Source organism: Sminthopsis crassicaudata, chromosome 3 (assembly GCF_048593235.1).
Source record: "Sminthopsis crassicaudata isolate SCR6 chromosome 3, ASM4859323v1, whole genome shotgun sequence".
Taxonomy (NCBI): Eukaryota; Metazoa; Chordata; class Mammalia; order Dasyuromorphia; family Dasyuridae; genus Sminthopsis; species Sminthopsis crassicaudata.
The window spans coordinates 190,510,562-190,537,523 of record NC_133619.1 but is presented as its reverse complement, the minus strand read 5'-3'; the positions used below and the strand labels follow the sequence as shown (position 1 = coordinate 190,537,523).

At 32.0% G+C, this 26,962-nt stretch overlaps 1 protein-coding gene across 2 annotated transcripts in view; it reads left to right on the top strand.

The window, feature by feature from the left end:
- Nucleotides 1–26,962, top strand: part of LOC141560943 (endogenous retrovirus group K member 5 Gag polyprotein-like) — a 139,268-nt gene that overhangs the window by 62,306 nt on the left and 50,000 nt on the right. The gene's annotated exons all lie outside the window — the stretch shown is intronic.

The following is a 26,962-nucleotide window of genomic DNA, read 5'->3' as shown; positions in this document are numbered from 1 at the left end:
CTGAACAGAAAATGACATCTGCATCCAGAAAAATAACTAAGGACACTAAATGTAAGTAAGTCAACCCATATTATATTCACTTGTTTTTTCATCTTTTCCATGTTTTTTTTTTCTTTTGCTCTGATTTTTCTCTCCCAACATCATTCATGAAACAATGCATATTAAAAATAAATAAATGTATTAGAAAAAAAGATAGCTAGGTTCTTTTACAAATAATTGTAATGCTCTTCCCAGTTAACAGATATAGGTTTATTTTGGGGGGAGAGGGGAATGTGCAAATTCTGTAGCAGGAATGAATAAAATAATGGAATATCACTTAGTGTAGCATTTGTACATGAAGATTAGACATATTTGAGCATTTTGAAAAAGAAGTTATTTTATTCTTTGCTCTAGTATGTACCTGATATAATGTAGACATTTAATAAACACTTGTTTATTGGTAACAAGAATTGCGATGATGATAAAAACATCTAAACCCCATGGAAATAGGATGGAAACTGCTACTTCTGCTGTCAAATTTGTTCTTGGAGCTGACTAAAAGATATTTTCAGTGAATTTTAGATGAGATGAATTTATATTTTGAGATCTTTTACCTAATTGCACAATAGACTCCAGAATATTAACTATTAAGCAGTAATAATATGATGACTTATCTGCATATTATTCCTATAAGAACTCATAAAAAGTTTAGAACCAGATCATCATCATCTTAAATATATTATTTTAACCTTAGTTATTCAAATTGTCTATTTGCTATTATCTTAGTTAAGAACACTCCATCTATTCTAAAGCACATTGGTTTTAGGTGAAGAAAGATTGATTTTAAAAGTGTCCAATCTAAGTTTTTTTAAGGATTTTTAAAGTCCAATTTTAAAAGATTTTATTTAAGCAGCAAGTTTATCTTTTCTATTGTTGTTGAAGTGTATCCAACTCTTCATGAACCATTGTTCCATTGTATACTAGTACTGTCCTTGGGGTTTTGTTAGCAAAAAACACTTGTGTCTTGTCATTTCTTTCTCCAGGGGACTTAAGCAAACCGAGATTAAATGACTTCCCCTAAACCACACAGTTAGTAAATGTCCAAGGCCAAATTTGAACTCAGGTCCTCCTTATTTCATGTCCAGCCTTCAACCCACTGTGTCATATAACTGATCCTCATTTTATATACATCATTATACAAAATGTAGGTGAGAGGAGAAAAATATTTTGTAGAAGGACAGAAAGGCAGGGAGACTTAGACAAGTGCTTTAAGAATAATCACTCACATTTGGAATCTTTTGATTTGCCTCATAACTAAGAAATAAGACTTAATGGTAAATAATGTAACTTCCTTCAGTCTTCTGTTTCTGAGCCCTTTCCTTTCTCAGTGACATCTTCTGTATATCTATATAGTATGGTCACAATAACCCCCCATCTCTTCTTATCAAAACTGATTGCCAAAAAGCACCAGATGTCAGTGGTTGAAAATTGCTTTTCTTTTACCATATGTCAAAGTTCTGAGAATTTGCTTTAAGTTTTATTTCTGTGAAAGGAAAGCTTCCCCACACAGTTAAAGGATTTTAGTTATCAATAAAATGGAATTAAGATTTAGAGATGGAAGAAACCCTAAAGATTATCTCTCATTTCTCAAAAGGAAAAAATAACAATAGCAAAAACAAAAACAAATAAAAAACCAGTGAAAAAATAGTTACTTGTACAACATTAGCTAAGTAGCAGGAATCAAAATTAGCATTTGAATTTATGATCTCCATGTTTTTCAAGACTACCACAAGCCTCTAAATGAGAGAAATGGGGGAGGGGGAACACGAAAGGAGCATGTGGAAAGAACTTTCACATTCATCTTGAAATGTTATTAAATAGACATCTTTTTTCTCATGAATGTTCTCTTTACTTTTCTTAAAGTGGGGTGCCATAATTTTATAAGCATTCATTTTCCTGTTTGTTTTTAGTATGGAAATTAGAGGGTTAAAGTATAAGTGGTCTCTAAGGTCCCATCTATTTAATTCACTTCAACCTCTGAAATGTCAGGAGAATTGGTTGGGTTTTTTTAATTCTTCCTTTGATTCTATAGACATTTCTAGTCTTCTTTTCATGGAAATCTTAGATGGATGAGGTTTAGGTTTTGGGATTCCCATTTAGGGAACCAAATGATGAGGTCTAGATTTAGGGAACCAAAATGAGATTAAGGTTTCTGGTGGTGGGAGTTAAATGATATGGTCTAGTGGCAGGTTCAGTGTTCAGGGAACCAAATGGAGAGGTTTGGCTCCCCTATACACTCTTGGGATTTTATGCAAGGTTAAGGAGTTTGGGGAATTCCTTTTGGTGGCACAGAGATTCTCTGTAAAGGAATTTACAGACCCAAAAAGGCTAGACTAATAAAAGAGATTTATTATTGGCATTGGGAAGTCAGCCTTTAATATGCAAGAATAGTTCAATTCCTCAGTGGAGGAGTTCTAGCAGAGAAGTGAAGTTTAAATAGGTGAGGATAAAGAGAGGGTAGTACTAGAAGAGAATATTGTTCCAGTGGGCGTAAGCTTCCTTGGCATAGCATGGCAAAGCATAGCATGGCATGGCATGTTTAGAACTTCTGTAAGGAGTTGTTTCAAGTTGGCTCTTTTTATCTACAAGCTGGATTTCAGCTTAGGCTGAAATTTGAATAAAATTGAATGAATCTCTTTGATTCAAATCCCACTTAGATAACAGAATGAAGCTGTTTATGTTGTTTCCTCTGTGGGATGGGGTCCCACAGACACAGGGTTCAAGGAGAAGCTCTCCTTCAAGGAGTTTTAGAGAGTTCCAGGGTCTCTTCTTCAAGGTGAGTGCTAATTTGAACTTCATGTGTGCCTGAAGAATTGATAAATTTTTCTTAATGATTTATTATTCAGAATTGTACTTCTGTTTCTTTTATAACTTAGGTGCCAAGTCATATTTGAGATCTGATCTTCCCTTTTGGTCTCAAGCCTTTTACCAAAATAGTTGTGTGCAGCTTTTTTGGCCTTGAAATTAAGCTTAATTCTTGATCATTTAACTTCTGATTTTTCTTCCCCATCATCTTTATTTTGAGGTCATTCTAGACTATTCTTCTTCATAGACTCATATGGATTTGTTCCATTATACATATATAGTGCAAAGGCAATGTTTTTCTCAAATGTATTATGTATTTCATCTTATGCCTAACGTTTTGACTCACTCAAAGTCTTTATTGTTTTTTGAACATTTTGAGGAGTCTGTAAAATTCATATTATATCAATCCTTGCCATGAATCTATAAATATGAATAACAGTGATGTAGATTTGTTTTGGTTTTGTTGTTCTTACTGAGTAAAAAACTGAATCACTATGGACAGTTACAATGAATTCTCACATCACTTTTGATAAGCTGGTTCTCTCTAATATATTTATATTTCCTGGATCTAGCAATAAAAACACATGATAAACATTTTAGATTGAATAAACAAATGTTTCAACATTATAATTCAAGTATCTATTGTATGTTAGGCACTAAGAATACAAAAGCACATCCAAAAGCAGTCACTACCCTCAAGGAACTTCCAATCTACCTTTTTTTTTTTTTTTTTTTTTTTTTTTTTTTTTTTTTTTTTTTATCCTTGACTCTGGACTCTCCTTACTAATTGTCTTCTCTGATACAACTTCTGAACCACAGATCACTGCTAAAGGAATTACTGGAACCAATTCATTCTATCTAACTTTAGATGAGCCATCATTACTGAACAACAATCTTTTTATTCATAAATGTATGACCTTCAATCAAAGAAAGAAATCCTTTTATCATCTTTTAAAAATTATTTATGCCCTTCATCACACAGTTGTTTCAAGCTTACTCTTTCTTTTTTTTAAGTTCCCATCAGGACTTAATCTCATAACTTCCTGACATCACTCCCAATCTACTGTGCTTTATCATATTCCTCACTAAGGTTAGCCCTTCAATATAAGAAGTGATAAGAAGTTGATCCAAGCACTCTTAATCAATCAATTAAGTTCTACCACTCCCTTCCCTGGATTGGTCATGAAATTTCCAAAGGAAAGAAGTAATTAAGTTTTAAAGTCTTAAAGGACGTTCAAAGGTTTGTCTATGCTGTAAGAAGAGTTAAGTCCAGTTTGATAGCAGTAGGGGACAGCGGAGCATTGGCTTACTAAAGACCAGATCACATGCATTTCAGCCATTAAAAAAAGCAAGATATATCCCTTACATAGTAATCATGGCAGTTAACTGAAAAGTTTGACTACTGGCAGCTGAGAAAAGACTCAGTTATGACAAAAGAATCCAATTCTTCAGAACAAATAGTTCTGCAATTCAAAAGGAGGGGTTTCCCTTACCTCTACTATGCCCCTATAGTATTCCCTGTGGCCATAATATATTATATTATAGATATTCACCCAATAAAGAGAAACTGCTATCAGCAGAAAAAGGCCTAGTGATATTATAGGAAGGGAAAGGAACATCAGGGCCCTGTGAGACTAGGAGCATGAATTTCTTGAGCTATATGTGTTACCTATCTCCTTAATAGTTACCTTTGTATGACCACTCACTATTCTAATTAATACCATGTATATTTGTGGGAGAGTATACTTCAGTTTTATAGGAAGATTGTTATAATAGAACTTGCTATTACAGTTTCATCTCAGTAACTGTTTTTTGCTTTAATTTAATTATGTCCTGTGGCTGACTATTAAAGGTAAATACACTGGTTGAAACTTGTGAGATACAGAGATACTTATCCACAGAATACCTTGAACAGCCTATGGAAAAAAAAACTTGTGAGTAAGGGATAGGGGATAAATCCTAGGAAGGTGTTACATATATATTACATATATGCCTGTATCTCATCACTTCCTATCTTCTCTAGCACATTCCCACCAACCCTCCCCCTAACTAATTTTCACTCCTTCCCTGTGTACAATTTTTTCCTCATGTTCTTCTTCATGATTAATATATCTTTACTGGATCCTACCATCTCTACAAGCTATTTTCTCAGTTACCATAAATTAAATTGCCTTCTTGATGCAAGTGATTCCAAGATGTATATATTCAGTTCTAGCCTCTATATTGAGTGCCAATTCTGTATCATTAATTATCCATTGAGCATTTTGTCCTGGATGTCCTGAAGGCACTTTGCATTAAACATGTACAAAACAGAGTTCATTATATTACCCCAAACTTCTGAATTTCACCATTATCATTGAAGGCATTACCAACTTTCCAGTCACCCAAATTAATAGTTTAAATGTCACACAAGACATTCACTTTCACTCACCCATTTCCAACTAATTTGCCAAGTCTTGTTTTATATCTACATCTCTTGCATATACTTCCTTCTCTCCACTCATGTAGCTATCAACTAAGCTTATTACCTTTTCCAGGAGCTATTTGAAAGTCTCCATATTGCTCTCCCAGCCTTACCTCTCTCCTTATTAAAATCCACCTTCCAATAAATTACTAGATTAGTTTTCCTAAAGTTCTGGTTTGATCATGCTTATCTCCAACCCCATTCAATAAATTCAAGTAACTCCCTGTTAAGATAATAGAATACATAGATCTAGGGCTGGAAGAGACCCCAGAAGCCATCTAATCCATGCACCCCAATTTTAAGTATAAGGAAACTGAGACCAAGGGAATTTAAGTAACTTCTTTAAGAACATACATAGTAAACATCAAAGGAGAAATTTTAAGGTCTAGGATCACACATAAACTTCTTTGTATTTAAAACTCCTCCCCACTTGGCCCTATCCTATGTTTTCAACCTTCTTATATATTTTTCTCCTTCATATTCTACAGACTTGTTAGACTGGCTTACTTGAGTTCTCCACATGAAAAACTCTATGTCCTGGTTCTATGCCTCTACACAAGTTGTCCCCAATACTTCTCCCTCATCTCCTCCTCTTAGAATCCCTTAGAATTTCCTCCAAATAACACTTTCTTCAAGAGTCTTTTTCTTAGTCCTCATATCTACTAGTGCCTTTCCCTTCAAGGATCCCTTCTATCTGTTTTATATGTGTTAAGTATCTAGAAAAGTAATTGTTTTCTATAGAAAAATAGTGTGATATAGTGGACAGAGAAGTAACTTAGAAATCAAAAAGATTTGTTCTAAGTTCTAACTTCTGATACATACATACTGGCTTTGTGACCCTGGGTTAAGTCATTTACTAAATGACTTTCACTTTCCAATTCCCAAAACCATTCATTAATCCCAAATATCTCACAATGTCTTCTATGAATTTAATGTTTAACTCTTATACATATTATTTCCAAATCTATAGAAGTGGTTTCATTATCTTCATATCTAGTTCCAGTTTCATATCCCAAATTTTCTGCTAGACATTGTCACCTAGATGCCTTGCCTCTAGCAGAATTCATCACTTATCTATCTTTTTCTGAGACTTCTACAAACTCCTTTAGGCTATTCTTCTCCCAGTCCCCCAGACTTGAGTCATTAGAATTATTTTTAGGTTTTTAGTCTCTCTCACTTGTTCATCCATCCCATAAGAATCTATCAATTCCTCATCCAAGACACATTTATATCAATTCATTCCTATAACTTCACTTATACAATCCTACTTCAGACCATAAATTCACATCTTAACAATTCTTTTAACTGTCATTCCTGAATCTTTTCTCCCTTCTTCAGTATCGTTCATTCAACTATCAAAATAATCTCTCTATGTACAGATTTGATTTTCCCATTCCCCATTAAAAAAGTTTTCAGTGGCTTATTATCTAACCTATGGAATATAATATAACATTTAAGTTTGGCTCCGATTTACCTTTCCTTATTTAAAATTACATTCATTCACACATTACATGTTCTACTCAAACTGCATTAAGGGCTATTCCCTAATCTCACCCTGCCACCTTCTGCCTTTTTATATTTGTTCAGTCTTTCTGCTATATTGGAAATGTATTTACTTCTCATCTTTGTCAATTGAAATCAGTCTATTCAAAGACCCTCATATAACCACTTCGTGTAAAGCTTTCTTTAACCTCCTCCAACATGTGCACCAATTTTTTCTTTCCTCAAATTTTCATGAAGCATTTTATTACTTTCATTCTAATTATACTGACCTCAATATATACCTTGCATCATATTTATTACTGTATATGTGATTGTTCCCCTAATAGTATGAAAGTGTCCATAATTTAAGAAACAGATGATTTCTTAAAAAATCAACTACAACAATTCTGTATCGCTACTATCGAGCATATTGCAATGCTTATGCTTGACAGATATTTTTAAATAGAATTGAATCCAGTTTGTTTGATTATTTCAGAATTTTATTATCAAAGATTTATTAGATTGCAGTGTTAAGGATAACAGTGACTCATACTAAAGTTGGCAACATTTTTCCTCACAACAATTTTGTGATAATGATAATAAAAGTTCTATTATTTTTATTTAGAGGCTGCTAGGGACTATAAAGGATAAAAGATTGGACCTTGAGTTGGAAAGATTTAGTTCATATCTGGTTTTAAGTATGACATTGGGCTTTTTACAATTTCTTGATGTCTTTGGTCCCTCATCTATAAAATGGGGCTAATTTCCCAAATTAAAATCTAATTTCCAAGATTGTTGCAATAACAAAAAAAAAAAAAAGATGATATTTGTAAAGTGCTTCATAAACCTTAAAATACTACATAATCCAAATACAAAATACTACATAATACAGTTGCAAAATACTACATAAATACTAGTTATTGTTCTTGTTATTTTACAAAAGGGGATGTTATGGTATAGTGGTTAAATGGCTTGCCCATAGTCACAGAGCAAATAAGTAAATGTCAGGTCAGAATTCAAATCCTAAATTTCTGACCCAAAGTCTTCTTTTCACTATCCCACATAGTCATTAGATAGTGCTCTCTTAACTCTCTACTTTTTATTTTCTGTCAACTTTGTGTTTTGTTTTCTTGAAAAGTATAGCTGTAGGGGCAACTAATTGGTGTAGTGGATAGAGCACCAGTCCTGCCATTAGAAGTCCCTGAGTTCAAATCGGACCTCAGACCCTTAACAGTTCCTGGTTGTGTGACCCTGGGCAAGTCACTTAACCCCAACTGCCTCAGCAAAAAGAAAAGAAAGAAAAAAGAAAAGTATAGTTGTATTTTATTTTTATTGAATTTATTTAGTATTCTAGTTTCCAATTATATGTAAAAGCACGTTTAACATTCATTTTTAATACTTTGAGTTCCAAATTCTCTCCCTTCCTCTCTTCCCACCCCACCCCCACTGTGTTGAGAAAGAAAGCAATTCGATATAACTTATATGTGTGTGGTCATACAAAACATTTCCATGATAATCACAATATGAAAGAAAATATAGACCAAAAAAAAAAAAAAATAGAGCTCAAGCCCACCTAAACCACAAGCCCCTCAAGAAAAATAATGTTTAAAAAAGTATGCTTCAATATGTATTCAGACAACAATTGTGGAATTACTGTTGTTTTTCTCAATGGAATAGATAAGAATCCATTCTAGCTCCTTTGATTTATTTTTGAATAAATGCAATCTAGCATTATCCTCCCAAAAGCAATATTATCTTCCCAAAAGCAAGAGAATCTCCTTTGATAGTTACAGAAAATCATCAGGTCATATTCTTAACTTATTTCAGGAGCAATATTTCTCCAGATAATATTGTGTGATCTGTGCACAGAAGAAAATTAAGACTAAGGCCTACCTAGAAATCTATAGCTCAAGGAACAAAATATAACTTCATATAATGAAAGCTTTTAATAGAAAAATGTCATTTTAGAAGTTTACTTGCAGTACCTTCTGAATAGGATTTTCTGGGATGATATGATATCATATGAATCTCAGCAGTGAATTAAAAGACTAACTTATTTTTTTAAAGATTATTATGTTATTATGATTAGCAGAGATGAAAGTGAGAGAAAATATTACATATATGTATATGTGTGTATATGAATAATGTGTGTATGTATTTCATTTTGGATATGTCTATCTGTATTCGTGTATAGTATTTTAATCATTTGAAAAATGTTAAAAATGTTTAGCTCCTAGTTTATTCTGCCACCTAGTGCTTAATGTGGCAAATTTCATCTGTATCCATAATAATATAGGTATCACTAAAAACTATGTAACTACTTTCCAATGTTTCACACAAAAATAGATTCCAGAGAAAAAAAGAGAGGTTTCAGCTTTTAGTTTTATTTTTCCCACTCCTACACCCTGGCAAGGAAAATAAGGTAAAGTGAATGGTTTGCCATAGACAAAAAGAGAACAGTTTGAAGTAAGGATTTAAATTCAACTGATGCTCATTTGAGAACAAGAAGGGGTTATAAATAAATATACAATAATTACTAAAAATAATTTAGTTGAAATAATATTTTCCTAAAGAAAAGTAATCCAATTTTCTATTTCTCCTCACTGACTGGAGAGAAATGTTATAAAGTTATTATATATTATATAAATTAATATCAAAGCATACTATACTTAGATATGTGTGTGCATGTGCATTTGTGTATGTATATATACATATATGTATATGCTAACTGCATCTGGATTGGAGTCTATGGTCGTTTATTAAATAGTTGCCTTTAATTTTTTTCTTCCACAAGAGTAATGTTCAAACACTTAAATCTTTGGATTTGTTTCTGATGTAAAGTCATGTCTTTCCCAAAAATAGCATGTTTTATTCAAGAACCTAAGGTCATGTTTGTAGATTATAACTTGTTTTTAACCTCTAATATTTTAACTAACAATAGTTGCATTGAAACTAGCCTAGGAAATTGAAAAAGAGGATACAGACTAATAGCTTTGACCCTAACCTGCCTTTTTTGTACTCAAAAACAAGAAGTACCTTTGTACATTTTCTAATTACCTGAAACAGATAATCCTATGTCTATTCCAGTGATGTTTTTACCCTCAGTTTACTATCTAATTCAAGTTCCTATCAGTAGATGCAGGAGATGAATAATAACTGGGTACTTCTCAAACAATATCAAGAAATTAATCAGAAGGATGGGAAGTGGAGTCTGTTGTTTGTTTTTCATTCTTGAAGAGGACCATCAGGGAGGTGGTGCCATAACAGGCAAGTGAATTGGGTTTAAGTAAGGAAGGGTCGTGCAAAGGTCACCTGCTTCACTTTCCCCTCCAGAACCATTTGAGTCCAGTAGTCAAATATTGAGCTGGATAACTAGAGATGGTTTTGGATGCAGTGGAAAACCTTGATCTTTTTAAACTAAGGTTTTCAACAGATTTCAGTTTGACTAAGACTATCCTCATTTGTAATTAAGAGTAGTAAGAAATTGAGAGAATGGCCTTTTTCATCTAGTCCAAAATACAAACAAACAAATGAATGAATGAATGGATAAATAAATAAATATATCTGGAAGTAGAAGACCTTCAGGATTTCTTGCCAAAGCAAAAATAATTATTATTTACATTCATTCTGAGTCAATACAGACTCAAACAATGACCAAATGGGGCTTAGCCTGGGACCTGTTGGTAGCCAGTCAAAGAGAATCAAAGTCTATTATTTAGTCAGCCTTCACACTTCCCACACATGATGCAAGTTGTTCAAGTACAAGGCTGGAAAAAAATTATCTTGAGTCCTCTCCCAGGCTTCACACTCACTTCAAGCTCCCCATGCCTGAACATACTAACAGGGATAACCTAGGTCTCTCCTGCCCCCAATGTCCTTGTGTCATTTATTCTGAAGCCAGAAGATACTTTTCATCTCATCATTAGGAAGAAAGTTAAAGGCAAAATTGTTTGCTCTCCAAAATGTCCAGGTTGATGAAGATTCCCTTTAGCACATACCCTTCCCTTTTTGTGAGCTTGTCCCACTGCTTCCTTTATGACATTTGAGGTAGAAGACCTCCTTCTCTATTTTTTACCTGCAGTCTTCTCATGAGTGTGTATATTTTAATTGAAAGTATTAACACAAAGGAATCCAACTAATAAAATTTATTCAACTATGCTGATGAGATATTTGGGGCTTGGGAGTCTTAGTCCAAAGCAGCTTCCTTTCCTACATAGTCTCTACTTGTTCCACTCTAGATAATCCAAGAAAAAAGTCCTCTTTGTAACTCCTTGATGTCTTTCTTTTGTTCTTTTGTTCTCCTATAGGTTGAATTCTGACTTTAAGTTCTTATTTTTCCAATACTCTTCAAAACATCAGTTTGCATTTGGGGACCCAAGTGAATGTTACATAGCATGGAATTTGTTTCTTGTAAATCAAGCTATCATTATAGCCAAATATTCCCCAAAACACCTAAATTGTGTCTTACTTCCAGAAAATGTCATTTGTGTCAGTGAAGATATTACTTCCATTTTGGGTCCTCTTCCCTACCATGCTCTTGATTTCGCAGCTTTCCATTAATCTTTTCTTCATCTTTTTCCCCCTACATTTGCCAGGAAATCTCTCTGTGTGCATTCCTATTCCACCATGTAACTCCCTCCCTCCCTCCCAAGACAAGTAGATTTAAAAAAAAAAAAAAAAAAACAGTTCCCTCAGATTTATTCCAGTGTAAGCATTCATGAGTGGAACCCTTCAACTCCAAAGAAAGGCATCTTTTCTCTACCCCAGATCCCCACCATCCTTTTTTGATCCTTCTTCCCTCCCCTAAAGCTATTATCTTTCTGGAACGACAGAATTCACCTTTACTTCATTACTAGTCCTTGATTTTATTCTAGCATATCTGTCATTCCTTTCTGTTTCTTAGAGTCTCCCCACCTCCCATGCTTTCTTTAAATGAACCATTCACAGGAGCTGGCATAGTGGATAAAGCACTGGCCTTGGAGTTGAGAATTGGATCTCAGACACTTGGCACTTACTAGCTGTGTGATCCTGGATTTAATCTAGATTGTGAAGAATTCACTTATAGGTGAAATGTAGCCAGCTACACCTATCATGCTCCTTGTCCATCTCTTCACTGTTACTGCCCTCATCCATTCCCTTGGATATATATATAGAAAGCAATTTTCTTTCTTTTGTCATTCTATTGTTGTTTCTGTCTTTGACTGCAATTTATTTACTTTTTCTGCATTTCTGTTATTTCAGGAGATGCAAATAATCTCTTCTAAAAATGTTTCAAACTCTTTTTTAGTATTAAATGTCCACATTTTGTCCTGTAGACTACATTCTGAGTTCTAGTAACCTTTTGAACACATAATTCCTTTCCTCCTTACCTTTTTTAGTGGGTGCAGAATAGACTTGTGTTACTTCAATGTCCTTTCCTTTATATTTGAAAAGTCTTTCTCCTTAAGATTTGTAGAACTTGCTTCTGAACTGAATTATTAAATTTAACCACTCAGTCTTTTGGAGTTTACAGATCATTGTTTGTTTGTTTGTTTGTTTTCTCCTGGAAGTAATCTGTAAATTCTTTTAATTAAATTTAATTTTCTATATTTAGAATCTTGGGACAATTCTTTTCTTATTATTTCCTTCACTATTGCATTGATATTTCTGTCCTGTTGTGATCTAGTAGGTCTATGAGCATTATATTATTTCTGTGCATCTTTTTTTCAAGTTCAGTATGTTTGCTTGCCTAATGACCTCATTTTAATATTCTTCTTCTTTGCCTCTCTCCTAAGTTTTCCCTCACTCCTTTACTTGCATTCACATTACAATCCCTTTCAAACTTCTCTTCTCAAACTTCTATGAGTTTTCCTTAGTTAGAAGTCTGATAAGAGAACTTTGAAAGGTTATAGGGATCTGAGAAAATACTATCTTCTTGTTCTTGTCACCTGGACTGCTGTATCTATTTTTATGTTACTTGTTTTCTCCTCATTAGAATGTTATCTCAGTGACCTTAGACATTGTTTTATTCTTTGTGTTTAAATTTCCACTGCCTTGTAGGTGCTTAATGTATAATTGTGATTGATTAATTATACAAAGAGTGAAATGAATGGAAGCAATTGATGTAGAAGAAGTAGAATCAACAAAATTTGGGAACTCATTGATTATGGGAGGAAAGAGAAATGAAGTTAAAAACATTTCTCTTAAGTCACAAATCTGGATTGATAAGAGAATGATGCTGTCTTAAAAAGGAATAAGAAATTTTCAGTGCAGTGATGGAGTTGAAAACCAGATTATAAGGACTTGAGAAATAAGAGAAAGAAGTTAGACTCTATCAGTAATAAATATTCTTTTTAGAGTTTCACTATCAAAGGAAGAAGAAAGATAGTATGATAGCATGAAAAAATGCAAAGGATGAAGTTTCTTGTTTTATTTTATTTTATTTTTGAGAAATATAGCGTGCATTTAGGCCACAAGCAAGGATTGAGCAGCTAAGAAAAAATTAAAAATCAGTATGCGCTCATTTCTTTTTTCCTTGAAGTATGAGGTGAGATCCTCCTTATTGTGGCATAAAGGTGACTCTGGAAATACCTGAAGACCAAAAATCTAAATTGATTCTATAGACTAGAAAAGCTTTAAACAAGGGTCTAAAAGATTAACATTTCTCATTCAAGAATCAGAGAATCTCATGGTCAGAAGATTATCTACTAAATCAAAATGTCAAATACAGACTATTATGCTGTATAATTACAGATAAAAATGTAATTTTGGAAATATGTAATAAGATAATGAAAAATACAATAAAATAATTTGTGATCTTATTTTTTAACTTTCAAATAATACTTTATTTTCCCAATTACATGTTAAAACAATTTTTAACATTTGTTTACTTTTTTGAGTTTCAAATTCTATCCCTCCCTCCCTCATACCTGTTCTTAGCACTTCCCTGAGATGATAAGCAATCCAAAATGGGTTATACATGCAAAATTGCAGGGATCTTTATGTACAACTTAGTGCCCTCTGTTTTTTTTTTTTTTAACCTGATGCTATTATATTAAGTGATGAATTTTTTTCCCCTACAATTAGTGAAGCAGATTATTTTTAATAGCTCTCAGTCCTAGGCAATACCCTTCTGTATCTGTAGTAAAGTCAATGATATTCTGAAAAAGAGAAGAGGTGGTGTCATTCAGTTGTTAGACCATCTCAAACTATTCATTTAAGCAATGTTACTTTCAATTTGAGACTTTCAATTATTCTCACTGGAAAATTCAGTGTGAGAATTAGCTCAATTAGATTGTTCCAGAAGCTTTCATAGAATAACTGATGTGGAAAATAAATAGATATGAAATGAAGCAAATCTTCCAGTGATTTCTTTGGCAATCTTCTTCTCATCATAAATGGTGACCTTTGTCCAATGACCAGACATAACTCACAACTAAAGGAATTGACCCGTGGTCATGTTGACATTCTCATTAGAAATGTAGCCAGAAGACTTAAAGAAGTTGTGACTTAATAAAAAAAAAAAAAAAAAAAAAAAAAAAAAAACAGCTTCTCAAAGAGTTGAATAAATGAGTTGGCAGAGTTCATTTCATTCTATGCCCAAAGGCAACAGGAAGTGGTATATCATGGGACACTTGGTCATCTAGACTTTCAGTGCTCACAAAGTGTAAAGAAATAGACCTTGATTAAAATAATAGTAGCTTATGTGCCAACAAATGTTGCTAAGGATGAAGAAATACAAAAATTTTATGAATAACTCAATGTGATGCTTCAAAGGCTAATGCATGAATTCACTGTTGTTAGGCATATGAAAGGATGAGAAAAATGCACTAGAAAATATGATTGTGATCAAGAAATTAAAGTGGCCAAAGACTTGTATATTAGAGCCTTCTAGTCGTGTAAAAGAAATAAACACTTTTTAACAAAATATTTTCATTCATAACATTTTATAAACATCTCAATTGATAAATTCTCTTTTGACACAGCAGACAAACTTATTTCAATTCACAAACTACACATAAAGTACTGTCCTTTAAAACAATCAGAAAAGCATAAAAAGTAAGGGTGATACAGTAGGGAAAGTGCTGAATCTGGAGTTTGAAGATGAGACATTTGGCTATTTGCCATTATGCGTGTGCCCTATGCAGGTCATTCAACTTCTCTCTGCCTCAGATTTTATATCTGAAAAATTGTGGAATCGGAATTAATGATAATGGAAGAACCTTCTAGCTATAGTTAGTATCTAGCTCTGATAAGTTGTTAAACTAATTGTAAAACAACATCAACAAAAATCACCAAAAACTTGTCAGCCAGAAGATCCTTTTATGACGTGCAAAGAAGTTCCATGAATAAAGAGAACAACATAATTAAATGAAAAATAGTGCTTTATGGATAAAGCACCAGCCCTGAAGTCAGGAGGACCTAAGTTCAAATCTAACCTTAGAAACTTAACACTTCCTAGCTGTGTGACCCTGAGCAAGTCACTTAACCCTAATTACCTCAGCAAAAAAATGAAAAGAAAAGAAAATCAAAAAAGAAAAATAGTGCACTGCCAAGTAAACTAAAAGTTAACTGACTTGAGATTTGGAATCAATGAATAGCAATTAGGAAGAACCCAACTTTTCATCTTTTAGTGAAAGAGAAAGATTTTCTTTCCTGCCACCTCATTCTTAGCCATGATAATTAACAGAAGAACTACTCACCTAAAGAAAGATAGCCATCCACCAATTGGAAAGCCAGTTTCAGAGAGTTTTAGGTACAGAGATAGACATTCCAGCCAGGTTCATATTAGTAATCACTTGAGGCCAAAAATAGTTTCAAGGAGTATAGCCTTTGCTAACATCAGAGAAAAAGCCATATGTGGACTCATAAAATACTCTGAGGAATAGAACCATTGAAGTATATCCAAGCAACTACCTAATGTTAGGAGTAGCAAAATAGGCAGAATACTTTATTTAAAAAATGGAAGAGAAAGGACATTAAAACCCAGTAATAGTGGAGTAATTAGCTTTAACCATATGTGTTATCTGTATATGTGTGCCTTGCTATGTGTATTTGTATGTGTATTTGTATGTCAGAGCATCTTAAGGTTATGGGGGTAATCCTTCATAACAATTCCACATAACATTCTTAATATGCCTCTTATTAAGTAATTTTGGTAAGACTTAATTGGTTCTACTGGTTGTTAAATGATAGTTTTGCAGCACTACATGATATACTCTTAAACCTTTTAGTAGCAATCATCCATCAGAGACCCAACTTGCAAAAGTGGAAACAAGTAGTGGGAATAACCAAATTGAAATAACCATGTCTTATCGGGCAGATAATGGCTTATTCACAACATTAAGTCATTTCAGAATTTGTTGAATGAATGAAGAATAAGTGAAATAATCAAATGTACTTATTAAGTACTTGCCATGTACCAAACATTGAGTAATGGAGGTACAAGAATGATATTTGGTTTATAGAAAAGTTTTTGAATGTTTATTCACAAAACACTGCATGTTTCAACCTGTTAAAACAAGTTTTTAATTCTGTTAGATGGGATATTGACACAATTAAAAATATTGAATCAGATTATTATTAATGATCTTTTTAAAGAAAATTTTAGGAAATACAGTTGCCACAGTTGTGAGGTAAAAAATTTCCATAAATTGTCTCAAATGACATGATTTCCTCACTAATTAGAGATATATGATAGCCAAGAACTATTCTAGTATTTAGTACAAGCTCACAAAATTTCATAGAAGATGGCAGATTTTGAGCACTATTATGTCACAAAGCAGCAAAAACAGAAGAAGCTGGAAGAAAGCTTCCTATGAGAACCATCTTAGCCAAATCATCCTTGTTACTACTGTAGGTTTTTGCAGATTTTAAATTTAAGTGAGTCAATATTTTCATAGTACAATTAATTAATGATATTATGAATATGGATAAAGATGATGATAAAGCATCTATACTTAACTATCATATTTTATCCCTTTCAGTGTCCTTTCATAATTCACTACAAGAGTCTACAGTATGTATTTCTTTCTTTTCATTTAACATGCATACAAAATAGAGAATAAGGCTAAATATTTGCCACCCTTCACTTTCACTAAGTGATTATCCACCTCTGCAGGGGAGTTTGATGATATCCTTCATATTAACTGCTTCTCCTAATCCCTAATTTATAATGGGCTTGTAGTCTGCTCATGTCTGTCAGGTAGCTCACTTTTGTGTGATCCTGGAGATTCCAATATTTCATGATTTATACATCACCAGGAAAGCATTGTTCAAAATATTACCTTCTGTTTCAGAATGAAGTCTGAGATCATTTAAAGAATGTAGTTTTGCCCTCTTCTTTTATTCAGTTAGGTCCAATTCATTGTTCGTTTTCAATATCTGAATAAGACATGTATTATATACATATGTATATATGAATTATCTAAAGATAATAGATATTCTTCGCCCATTTGATTTTTCTTGTATGGATTATTAAGCCAACACTTCTGAGTGATTATGGGTCTCATATAAAAGCTTTTCAGTATTCCAAAAATTTATAACTCACTTGATGTTATCTGCTAACCAGAACAGTATGATATGGAAGCTGTGACATTTTACAGTGATTTTAGGTTACAAGGAAGGAGACCGTCCCTCTATTTTCCTTATTGAGCCTTCATCTAGATCATTGTATTTACTTCAGAGTGCTACATTTCAGGAAAGACATTCACCAGTTGGATTGTTTATAGAGGATGATGATCATATGATGAAAGAACTAGGATATCATGTCACAAGAGGAAAGACTGGAGGACTAACTTATTATGGGTTGACTGGAAAAAATAAGACAGGAACATAAGAGTTGTCTTCAAGTATTTGAAAAAAGTTAAATAGAAATTACACATGGACTACTTGGCCTAGGAAAGTAAAAGTAGGAAGAGTATAGATAGAAGATATAGAAAATGAGGTTTAGCCTCCATATAAAGAAAAACCTCATCATAATTAGACCTACCCAAAAATGAAATGGGGGACCTGAAAAATAACATATTTTCTGTCACTAGAGCTCTTCAATAGTCTTTCTTAGGTATATTAAATAAAGGAGATTCTTTTTCAGGTGTCATTTACACTAAATAATCTTTGGGCATCCTTTCCAACTCTGAAATTCCAGGATTATATCATGTTCTATGTATTACTAGAAAAGGAGATGAATTTGGACATGTAGCAAAAAAGGGGACATAATATTGCATTGGTTTTCATAAATATTTAGAATTAAAAGGGCTTTTGTGTTTATCCAATCCAAGACTACCATTTTACACTGAGCAATAGGCTCAAAAATATTAAAAGTGATTTATCCCAAGATATACATACTAAGAGGACAAGAAAAGGCTTTCACCCTTTTGAGTGAATCCTCCATTGAATATTTATGTAAGGACTGTAAGGGTAAGAATCTTACTTAAGAATCTTACTGTAAGGATAAGAATCACAGGTTAAAATAAATAGACTCTTCTCTTGGGGCAGGTAGTAGATAAAGCACTGAACCTAGAGTCAAAAACATTCATCTTCCTGAGTTCAAATCTGATCTCAAATACTTTCTGCCTGTGTGAAATCGAGGGAAGAATTTTGGGCTTGATATCATAGATAAATGGATATCATTTCAGATTCTTGATTAGAATATTGGCATGATAAAAGTATTATTTTGTGAACTTTAGTCTTGCAAGTATAGTTAGCTAGGAGACTATTATAGAGATGCCTTTTTTCCCATACTAGTAAATAGATCAAGATTTGTTTTCTTTCAATAATTAAATATACTCTGTGGTTTTTAAGAACTTTGAAAAACATCTATTTGATATTTTTCTCTACCTTTAAAAATAAACTCAAACATTTCATAAGTTTTAAAATGAGCACCTAGAAAATTTGTCAGATTGTACAATTATAAATTTTCATGAAATAAGACCTTTTTGCTTACATAATATATAGATATTAGTAAATTTTTATTTTTATCAGTAATTTTTCAAAGAAATAAACATCTTTTTTTCAAGCAAAATCACATTTAAGAGAAAAGAATGTATAATTAACTCAAAGGATCACAACCTATGTAAGAAGTAATTGTGAAATATTTAATGTGGAACATTAGTTTAAAAAAAAAAAGGAAGCAATTACTCAAATCTAAACTCCATTTAGTTTTCTTGAAAACAGTTCAGAGAAATTTTATGTTCTTATATCTATCTCCTTTTGTCTACCAATTCTTAAAGATGTAGTCAAACAGTTTTAAATACTATCTCTCTGGACCATCAAAGATGAAATTCTGAAGTCTTTGTTTTCTATAAATTTATCTTTTGATAAATCTGCAACTTTAAAATCTTAATTTTCTAATAGTTGAAAAAGAGGAAAAATACACTCACAAAAGCTGAGGTTAAAAAAATATAACCATAGTGCAGAGAACAAAGCTACTATAGATGCATTTAGACATGAAGAAGAAAACTGTGACTCTTTGGGGTTTGAGAGTAAGATGAATCTCTACATTAATGGAACACTAAGGATGGCAAACCAAAAGTGCTGCTAGAGGACCATAAGGTAAGTTATGAAATTAAGGATAAGATGTACAACTTTGCTCCCCTGTGAGCATCCTATGTCAAAATTTCATTTGCCTTATTCAATTAAGTCTCTGCTGGAAAATAAGACAAGCTACTTTTATTATATACATTACTATTACATATGTGGTACTGAAGTTCTTGCTCATTTTCCCTCCCCAATAGTGAAACTATAGCTTCTTTTTTAGGATATCTAAAAGATTGTCAGTTATCCTGACACTAAATGATGATCTTTACCATCTACATGAGCTTAAATACTTGTTAACTTAAGATTATTTTTCTAAAATTTACATCAAAGCCATGTTTTGGTTAATTCATGAAGTTTCTTGCTCTTTTTATTGTCTACATTTTTACCTTACACAATATTCATTTAGATTCTATCCTTTCTTCCTTACTCTATTCATCTTTCATTGTTTGTACATGATATTTCACTTTTCTTGATATTTCCATCATTTTATCTGTTTATATACATATTTGCTAAGGCAATTGGAGTTAACTGACTTGCCCAGATTCACACAGCCAGGAAGTGTTAAGTGTCTAAGACCAGATTTGAACTCAGGTTTTCCTGAATTCAGGGCAACACTATCCACTGCACCACCTAGCTGCCCCTGAATATATTATTTTAATAGGTAAAGATTCATAAATTCTTCTCCCCAGTTTTCTTGAATCAGTTTCTTACTATTTAGGCAGATCAAACTATTAAAAATGCCATCTTTTGTTCTTTCAAAAATTCATTTTATGATATATCTTATTTAACTTTCCTAATTTTTAAGATAAAAATGAATGGGAATAATCTGTATCCCTTCTACAATTTCTATTTGGACTCACTTTTAATTAAATATTTCCTCTAATTTCCTTCCCTTGTTCTAGTTAAAGCTTATGCATGATATATTATTGCCAATAATAGTTTCTGTATACACATTTTTTCTGTCAATAACTGTAAAGTAGATTTTTATGTGAAATATCAAAGGCCTACTTTCAGAATTGAAAACATATATATGAAGCAAAATTATAGAAAATTATGAATTTATTCTGTAGGCATCCTTTATTTGTGGAGGATTTGGGATTTGAGATGTAAGCTAAATGTCAAGAAGGCACCTTTGGTGAGCAAAGCTCTGTAATTTTTGTATTTAGGTTACATAAATAGCAATCAATAATTAATATAATTTATAGATTCTTTATATATGTGAATATATGAATGTATGGGAAGGCTTTATCCACATAGTAGCTAAACTGATTGGAAAATATTACATATTGACACAGTATGAAAAGGATTATTAGTAGTTAATAAATTTTTCTGGGTAGCTAGAAATCTCTTCAGGTTGAGAGAAAATTTGCATTTTCGTAATGAAAGTTATACGAAGGACACAATAGCGCTTTTTATGCCAGTTAATGTCTTGAAGTTATTTTTATCCTACATCTGGAAAGCTGCCTATTAAGAAGAAGGAAATTCTTCATTTATTTTTGCCAATTATATCTGCCATGTACAAGCTGCAAATCATATTGGCAAATATTCAGAAGCTTAGAGACTGAATTCATTGCTACAGTAGACACTGTCAGCAATGGCCCTGTGCATACAATGTGAGGTTTAATAAAACATAAGCAAATGTAAGGGAGTACTGATCTAGTGCTCATTATATTATTCATGTTGACTGTCTGCAAGCTGCTATAAGTCAAGTAGTCTTCCTCCTCTTGGCTCTATCTGGGTAGAAAAAAGTAAAACATAAAACTAAGGGGAGATAAATTTTAGGAAAGTGAATCCTATTATCCCATGATTCTTAGGGGAAAAGGAAAAAAATAATGATCTGTCATTTTTTTCATTGGAAATGCCTAAGTGAACAAATCAAACATTTATAAAATATAATTCTATTTATCAGAAATTGAGTAAACTGTAATGTTTTTATGTTAGATTTGATTTTTTAGATCAAATTACTGGTTTATCAATTTCCTATAAATGTAAGTCACAACTAACCTGCATAGAATTATTTAAAATAATTTCCTTACTTTATTAATTTAAGGATCTGTGGCCTTTATAGGTATACCTTCAACAAATTCAGGTCTTAAGTAGTTGTGATAGAAGCAAGAGTATCAAACTATTGAGGTGGGGAGGAGGGAGAAAGTCAATATTCCTATTAAAAGAGGTAAAAGAAAAAAGCAAAAACTTATTTATATGCATTTATAGTATTTCTTTTTGTAGTAGCAAAAAACTCCAGAATTTAAAAGAGTGCCTAACAACTAATCAATCATATCATGAATATTATAAAAATGGATAATTTTGAGAACTTATATAAACTAATGAAGAATTAAATAACCAGAAACAAGAGAACAATTTATACAGTAATGATTACATTATAAAAATGAAAAAGTGACAACTGTAAGAACAATGGACATTCATGATGCCAGTGGATTGTAATATTCTTCTTTAAAATGTAATGTTCTCTGGGAGCAAGGTTCTTGGGGGGCTTCTGGAAGCAGCCTTCCTTTCAGTTCAGTGTAATCATCCCAAATGCAGCCAGGAGTTAAAGTCCAAATCCTTTATTTTTTTCCTTCAAAGTCTTCTTCACATGGGGCTCAGCTAGTTTTTCTTAGAAGCCTTCTGTAGTCTTTGTTCCAAGAGCTTAAGAGCTTCTCTGGTTTGTGAATCTCAACTGAATCCTGGCTTGTGCATCTCCTGGAGTCAATCCTGGTTGAGGCTCCTAGCTTATATATGCTCTCTTAAAGGTGTGAATTTTGTGGAACTCTACTAAGAACTAAGTACATCTAGAGAAATGTTAAGCATCCTGATAAACAACCATTGTCTCTATGAATTCCACTGTCTTAGCACCTTGTAAGAATTCTAATAGTGGACCAATATTGAAATCTGTAGAGAGGTCATCAATTTATATTATAGTGCACAGTGAGACATACATATTTTTAGTAACACCATTGAATGAATCTATTTTGCATGCAGATATATATTGCTAAAAGAATTTGTTTTCTTTCTTTTTTTTTTTGTTATTAGGAGAAAAAGATGGTCAGTCTACTATATGCACTTAGAGGGGAAGTCGTTTTATTGTTAGTTTTGCTTACATGTTTTACTTTATTTTAAGAGACCTCTCTTTAATCTGTAAATGTATGTGATAAAAAATTCAAACACTAATAAATGTTTAATGAAAAAAAATAAAGTGAAATGTTGTTATTTGGGATGATTTTTAAGATTCCTTCTTGCTCCAAATGCCATGAGTCTGCAATCAACAACAAACTTTTACCAAATACTTCTGTACCTCAGGAAATAGTTTGATGAGTCACTATGACCAGATAAATTCATCACCTGGTGACCAAATTAGATGAGTTTCCAAATTCATCCAGGTTACTTTTATACTCAGCCATTTGACATACAGTGAGTTGTTGCTGTCATACCTGAAATTTCGTATCTTGATAGGAATTATCAAAACTTTTTATGTAATTTATCTTTCAATAATTCAAAGTTGCTTCCATATCATAATGATATCGGTAGGATTTTGATGGAAACAATAAAATTATTTTAAAATATATTACTTCTAAGCAATGCAAGAGTATTGGGATATTAGATTTAGAAATTAGAATTTCACAAATAATTCAGCATGAAAATTGCAATATCCAGAGTGCATAAAACACACCAAACCACACAGACTCATACATACATACATACATACATACATACATATATATATATATATATTCAAACAATTGTATCTCAAAAATGTACCTGATTATAATCATATTTTATCTACTTAAAATAATATTGGAAGGTTAATTTAAAACTAGCATGATAGGCAGACAATAATTAGATCTGTGGATCTAATTGCATTAGTTTTACAGTCTGCCTTTTATTCAAATACTTGTAGTATCTCTAGAGGGCAAGACAGAAGTATATTTAAATAAAGAATATTATATTGATTAGTCTGATGCTTTAGGACAATAATTAGCTACAGTTTCTAAGTCCTTATCCAGCTCTCTATGTTCATGGTTTAATTTTTCTTTTGATTTTGTTCATCCCTGTAGTGAAAAGAACTTCAGTTGAAGTTTTATATACAAATATAAATCTGCTTTAAAATTGTGGGAAGTCCTGAGTATTGGGAAATTACATGATGTGAACAGGTCACACAGTCAATTGTGTTAGAACCAGAACTTCAACCCAGGTTTTATTTACTTAAAGGCTGTTCTCTATTCTTGGCAACACTGCCTCTAGACACATGACTTGACCTTAAAGACATCATTACCATGTACAAAATAAAAAGAATAACCAATGACTTCAAAGGATACAGAAAACATCTATCTGGCCTACTAAAATTTGCATCTGCTCATAAGATATAATAATTTTCCTAGCCCTCCTAAGTTTATGAAGTATTTTACATGCATTAATGTGATCCATACAATATTGCTATATATCTGTTTTTATACCCATTTTACAGTTAAAGAACCTAAGGTTAGAAAAGATTAAATGACTTGTTCATAGTCCCACAGCTAGCAAATATCAGAAGCAAGATTTGAATCTAAGTATTTTTCACCTGAAATCTAGTACTTTATCCTTTATAGCATATTGGTTTTTTGCATACATTTTGAGGTAGGAAAGCAAAGAGTATTATCCCTGACCTAATATGAGTCTTTTTCTTCTCATCATGCATTCTGTCAACTGATTTCATGGCCTCTATTATGGGCTCATCAGCTCATATCAAACATTGTTCCTCAGATTATCATTGTTCTCTAGAGCAAGAAGCTCATTTTCTGATTCTGCTTTCAGCTATTCTGTATCTTCAACATACCTCAAGAAATCATAGAATACTATTTTTAAAAGAGTAATGATAGTGGTATATATATTAGTGGAAAAATGATAAGAAGAAACTAAAAATATAAAAAGTAACCACTATTGAGTGTTTCATATTTTTATGTTTAAATTAATATGTAAAAAATAAGACAGAACATTCAAATTAATTATATTAATATAACATTTTATTATGTAAAATAATATATATCTCATGTATATATGCATATGTGTGTCTATATATTTATATAATATACATGTAAATTATGCATTTCTGTTTCCTTTCTCCTGTGTATTTTTACCTCCATGTCTTTTACTTTCATTTATCCACCCCCATCCTTTTTATATTGAATAGAATATAATATAATGCAAAAATAGATAATTCATTGAACAAGTTTATGCTCCATGATAACTTAAAAACCAGGTATATGGAGGAGTATATACATTGTTCTGAAAGGGAAGCACTAATTGGAAATTTTATCAAGGACAATGAAAAAACACGTAGTAATGACAGAGAATGAGGAAGATGAAAAAGAAGTTACTAAGGAGAAAGTTGAGTAAAAGATATCATGTCATAAAAAAAAAGAAAAAGGACCTATATATGCAAAAATGTTTATAGCAGCTCTTTTGTAGTGTCAAGAAACTGGAAACTGATTGGATGCCCATCAGTTGGAGAATGACTGAATAAGTTATGGTATATGAATGTTATGGAATATTATTGTTCTATAAGAAATGATCAGCAGGATAATTTCAGAGAAACCTGAAAAGACTTACATGAACTGTTGCTAAGTGAAGTGAGTAGAACCAAGAGAACATTTAAGATGATTAATTCTGATAGACATGGATCTTTTCAAAAACAAAGTGACCACTTACAACGGTCTTGTGATGAAAAGAGCCATCTGCACCTAGAGAGAGGACTATGGGAATTGAGTGTGGATTACAATAATATTTTCACTTTTTTGCATTTTGTTTTCTTTCTCATTTTTTTTTTCTTTTTGATATGATTTTTCTTATACAGCATGATCTTTTTTTTTTTCTTTTTGAATAATAGTTTTTATTTACCAGATATACGCATGGGTAATTTTACAACATTGACAATTGCCAAAACTTTTGTTCTAATTTCCCCCTCCTTTCCCCCCCCCCGTCAGATGGCAGGTTGACCAATACATGTTAAATATGTTAAAGTATAAATTAAATACAATATATATATATATATATATATATATATATATATATATATATATACATATATATATATATATGTATATATATATATATATATATATATATATATATATATATATATATATATATATATACATGTCCAAACAGTTGTTTTGCTGTACAAAAAGAATTGGGCTTTGAAATAGTATACAATTAGCCTGTGAAGAAAATAAAAAATGCAGGTGAACAAAAATAGAGGGATTGGGAATTCTATGTAGTGGTTCATAATTATCTCCTAGAGTTCTTTCGCTGGGTGTAGCTGGTTATGCCTAACATATACATAACAATATAACTTATTGATAGGGTCAATTATGGTAATAGTTTTCCTGATATTGAACCAACCCTGCATTTCTAGCATAAATCCCCTGTATATATAGTGTATAATCCTGCAGATAAGTTGCTGTTATCTCATTGCTAATATTTTGTTTAAAATTTTTGTAGAATATTCAGTAGAGAGATTGGTCTGTAATTTTCTTTCTTTATTTTGGCTCTTACTGGTTTAGGTGTCAAATCCATATTTGTGTCATAAAAAGAATTTGGCAGGAAATTTTCTTTATTTTTCCAAATAGTTTACATAGTATTGGAATTAATTGTTCTATAAATGGTTGGTAGAATTCACTTGTAAATCCCTCTGTCCCTGAAGATTTTTTTCTTAGGGACTTCATTAATGACTTGTTTAATTTATTTTTCTAAAATGGGATTATTTAGGTAATTTATTTCCTTTTCTGTTAATCTGGGCACTTTATATTTTTTGTAAATATTAATTTGTAAAAATGCATTGTCAGATTTGCTGCCATGCAGTTGAACAAAATAATTCTTGATTATTGCTTTAATTTCTTTTTCATTTGTTCACCCTTTTCATTTTTGATGTTGGTATTTTGTTTTTTCTCTCCTTTTTCTAACCAAATTAACCAAATATTTATCTATTTTTTTTCATAAAAATAACTCTTAATTTTATTAATTAGTTGAATAGTTTTCTTAGTTTCAATTTTATTAATCTCTTCTCTGAATTTCAAAATTTCTAATTTGGTATTTTATTGGGAGGGTTAATTTGTTCTTTTTCTAGCTTTTTAAGTTGTATGCCTAATTCATCGATCTCTTCTTTCTCTATTTTATTCATGTAGCTATTAAAAGATAAAGTTTATGTTAAGAAGTGCTTTAACTGCATCCCATAGGTTTTAGTATGTTGTCTTATTGTCGTTCTCTTGGATTATATTATGGATTGTTTCTGTGATTTGTTGTTTAACCTACTCATTTTTTATAATTAGATTATCTAATTTCCAACTGGTTTTTAGTCTAGCTTTTCTTGGACCTTTATCAAATATAATTTTTCCCTGTTTGCCTTTCTATGCTTCTCTTGAGTCCTGTGTTTGAAGACCAAATTTTCTGTGTAGTTCTGGGTTTTTTTTTTTTCAATAGAAATGATTGAAAGTCTTTTTTATTTCATTGAAGCTCCATCTCCTCCCTTGAAAGATAATGTTCAGTCTTGTTGGATAGTTAATTCTCAGTTTAAACCCAGCTCCTTTGCCTTCCAGAATATGGTGTTCCAGGCCCTCCAATCTTTTCTTCTAGGTGTATCAGATTATCAGTAATCCTGACTGTTGCTCCTTGTTATTT